This window comes from Propithecus coquereli, unplaced genomic scaffold (genome assembly GCF_000956105.1).
Source record: "Propithecus coquereli isolate 6110/MARCELLA unplaced genomic scaffold, Pcoq_1.0 Scaffold31, whole genome shotgun sequence".
Classification (NCBI taxonomy): domain Eukaryota; kingdom Metazoa; phylum Chordata; class Mammalia; order Primates; family Indriidae; genus Propithecus; species Propithecus coquereli.
This window is the reverse complement of record NW_012148730.1, coordinates 3066047-3069660: the sequence shown is the minus strand read 5'-3', so window position 1 is coordinate 3069660 and position 3614 is coordinate 3066047. Positions and strand designations below refer to the sequence as shown.

Here is a 3614-nt window from a genome sequence, read left to right as displayed (position 1 = left end):
AAAAAAAAAAAAAGAAGGATCAGAAGTCTCACATTAGCTGCCCTTAAGCCAAGTCCAATCAAAAGTTCTTTTGGTTTGGTTTGCATACACACAAACAAATCACATTAAACATTTGAAAATTGGGAGAGTTCCCATGAAATTCAGATATCTGGTGTCTCCTGAAAAATCAGATGATCAAACAAAGCTGGACCTACACTCCTGCATGGCAAGAATTCACTTGGCCTGAGTAGCACTTTTAGAGACAATCTGTGCTCTCTGTCCATCATAGTCTCCCCATTCCAGGTGAATCACTCATGCATTGGTTAAGAAGGTTGGAGTAAAGACAAACCAGAGCAGAAGTTCTCTAGCCTCAGTGTATGTAAGAAACATTTGAAGTGCTGATCATAAGTATCATTTCCTGGAATGTACCCCAGAACTGTAATCTCTGAGGCTAGGAAACTGGAATATGTTTTTTTAAAATTCGCATCTTAAATATTTCTTAGGTTCACACAAGTTTGAGAACTGCTATTCTGGTCTATCCTCACTCAAATTCACTTTACTTACTGGTGGAAGATTAATTTTAATCTAACTCTGACATGTTGCTTTCTACTTAAAAATCTTCAATGATTTTTCCTTATCTACTGAATAAAGTTTTAACTAGTTGGTCTGGTATACAAAGCCCATTAGTATCTATTCCAAGCCACTTTTTTATTATGTTCTGGCTACATGAATCTTTCATTCTTTCCAGATCAAACTACTTCTTCCTCATAAATGCTTCACACTTCTCTACCTCTAGGCCTTGGCATGAGGCATACCTTCATATGTGAAAATATGTTTTTTTTTAATCTGCCAGTTAGTTGATACAGAAATAGATACATGACTTAGGTTGGGTCAGTCAGAATTTTCTCCAACTTTTTCCCCCTATGAGGTTGTAAAACACAAGAGCTCATGACATTCATGTGTTCAAACATGTGACACAGACAAGTGGAGGAAGAGCTAGAATGGACCTCAGTCATCTTCATTTTTACAAAAAACTGGGTGATTCCAGTGCAAAGTATGTACTTTCAGAAATACTGAAATAAGGAAATAAACAGTGATCTAAAATCAGAAGATACATTTCTAAACTTGGGTCCAGCATTAACTTACTAGGTGATCTGTCATCAATCAGTCAAAATTCCTGAGGTTCAGATTTCTCCATCTGTAAAATGTAGGAGTGAAACAATAAACATAATGATCCAAAAATGAAAGGATTGGCAAATGCATGTTTCTTTTATTGAACCTTGGTTTATAAGAAGTTTTTTTCGATAAAGTATTTCTTAGCCTGTGCTGTGTGATGTTGTACACAAGATTGTGTTTAATTCGGAAAAGTATCCTATTTAAGTAAGTGGTATGAAGGATGATATGGTACATTTGTTAAACTACCAAAATATGCAAGAAAAATTCCCTGGAATACAAAAAGCTTATATATGCACATATGAATACATATAAAATATATATTAATATGTATAAATATATACCTATCGAAGTCTACAAAATGCCAAAACAATTAGATAATTTTGACAATTCAATGAGGAAAAAGATAGGCTATACTTACTTTTGATACATTGTAAAACAAATCAATGTACTTGTCAGAAGTTTATTTGTGACAGTTTGTATATGTAGTTTTCCATTTAGAAAAGAATAAAACACATGTCAGCTACATATTCCATTGTATATTGGCCTGAAGAAGATTCAGACCAAGCTGTACACTAAGAAATGTGTACCTTGTTTCTCAAAAGGAGTATTAAATTTCTAGTAAAATATGAATATCTTCAAAAGATGTGTTTTCTCTCTGTCTCTGTCTCTCTTTCTTATGGATAGGCAATTCATATAATATGTTGGGTCAAATACTGGAATAAATTTATTAAATACTTTCAAGTAGATAATGAAGTATTTGAAATCTTGTAGAATGTGAAGAAACACACACACACAAAACTTCCCAGGTATTAGTGCTCCTATCACCCTATTTCTCTTTTGTAGGCTTCATAACCATTTTGAAATATACAAAAGGATAGAAAACAAAGACATTATGAGCGAAAGCCTGAGCAACCTAAGCTAGTCATATACAGGATGGAAACAGACTTTTCTAAGGTAGATTTAAAGTGACAAGTGATTAATCGAAGGAAGGGAGTAGCCAAAAGAAAGTTTCCTTTTAGTGCCCAAACAAGTTTTGTCCTTTCACTTGAAAAGTGCCAAAAACATTGATTGACCTGAAACATTGATTAAGAGCTGATTGCTTCAGGCAAGAACTTTGGAAAATCTTGCCAGTGTAGCTGGACTAACTTTGGAAAACGAAATTGGCATAGCTTTGCAAATTCTTTACATAAACATGCTGTTATTTTTCAAGGGTTAACTTCAAAGTTTTTGTTTGATCTGGACAATCAGATACCTTCCTTTTAAGCTCTTAAACATGCATTTCATTACGTGAACACATGTAAAGGTGTAAAATTAAATAGCTGTATCTTGAAAGTAAATATTTAGATCTATTGATTAAACTTATTAGTAGCAAATTTATAATTCTTTTCTTATAGTGATCTCAACATGACAAGATGCCTTTGTTGGGAGTGTGGATCTGGACACATTAAACTTTTCAATGCAGATTAGGATTTGTTTATAGCCAAATAGCCTTTATAATTCAGCTTCTGCTTGCTGAGGTAATTATATACCATGGTATTAATAAATACTAGTTAGAATTCAGCCCATAGTTTCCTGACATATTGAATATATTCAAATTATTACATCATAGCCTGTCTCAAGAATAGTTTTCACATAAGGAGATTTGATTCTTATTTTGCTACTATGGGGGAAATCACACAAATAGCATTTACACACAAAATACTTTTCTTCATGAGAATATAAAGACTAAACTAGCTTTTCACAAGATGGCGCCGAAGGCGAAGAAGGAAGGTGTGTCTCCTGCCCCTCCCAAAGCGGAAGCCAAATCAAAGGCTTTGAAGGCCAAGAAGGCAGTGCTAAAAGGCGTCGACAGCCACAAAAAAAAGAAGATCCGTACATCACCCACCTTCCAGCGGCCAAAGACATTGCGGCTCTGGAGGCAGCCCAAATATCCTTGGAAGAGCGCCCCCAGGAGAAGCAAGCTTGATCACTATGCCATCATCAAGTTCCCCGTGACCACTGAGTCTGCCATGAAGAAGGTAGAAGACAACAACACACTTTTGTTCATTGTGGATGTCAAAGCCAATAAGCACCAGATCAAACAGGCTGTGAAGAAGCTCTATGACATTGATGTGGCCAAGGTCAACACCCTGATCAGGCCTGATGGAGAGAAGAAGGCATATGTTCGACTGGCTCCTGATTATGATGCTTTGGATGTTGCCAACAAAATTGTGATCATCTAAACTGAGACCAACTGGCTAATTCTCTCTCTCTCTCTCTATATATATATCTTTTCACCTTAAAAAAAAAAAAGACTAAACTAGTATTTAGATTATTTAAAATTTAATTACCAAATCTTACAAAAAGCCAGTCTTACAGAGGAGCATACATTATTGTCATAATCAAAACTATCTTTTTTAACAATTTTATTGAGATATAATTAATAGACCATAAAATTCACCCATTTAAAATATATAATT

The 3614-nt window shown here is 34.7% G+C and overlaps 1 pseudogene across 1 annotated transcript; it reads left to right on the top strand.

Moving 5' to 3' along the window:
• The first annotated feature begins 2900 nt into the window (after positions 1–2900).
• Positions 2901–3394, top strand: LOC105814934 (annotated as a pseudogene). Its single transcript, XR_001137715.1, has one exon. The product of XR_001137715.1 is annotated as a 60S ribosomal protein L23a pseudogene (transcript).
• Positions 3395–3614: the final 220 nt, after the last annotated feature.